Raw genomic sequence first — 291 nt, forward strand, 5'->3', positions numbered from 1 at the left:
GCCGAACTTGAGATTCAAGAACAAAGAGTTAGAACAGGCGCGGTGTTAGGCCACCGAGGAGCATTTGAGCAGGAGGTCGAGGAAAAAGAACGTCAAGCAGAGTCGAGGAGCCAAGTAGAGTTTTAGGGTGGGCTGAAGAATAAAGAGCGTGATGCGCAGTCGAGGAGCATGTTGAGATTCGTCGGGAGCTAGACAGGAAGGACTGTACGTGCAGTCAATGTTCCGAGGAGATTTAAAGCCACTGATCACCAGAGAACACAACAATGCGTAGTTAAAGATTCGTGAGCAGTT

Source organism: Haemaphysalis longicornis, unplaced genomic scaffold (assembly GCF_048455015.1).
Source record: "Haemaphysalis longicornis isolate Haplotype H1 unplaced genomic scaffold, Haemaphysalis longicornis Haplotype H1 scaffold_11, whole genome shotgun sequence".
Classification (NCBI taxonomy): Eukaryota; Metazoa; Arthropoda; class Arachnida; order Ixodida; family Ixodidae; genus Haemaphysalis; species Haemaphysalis longicornis.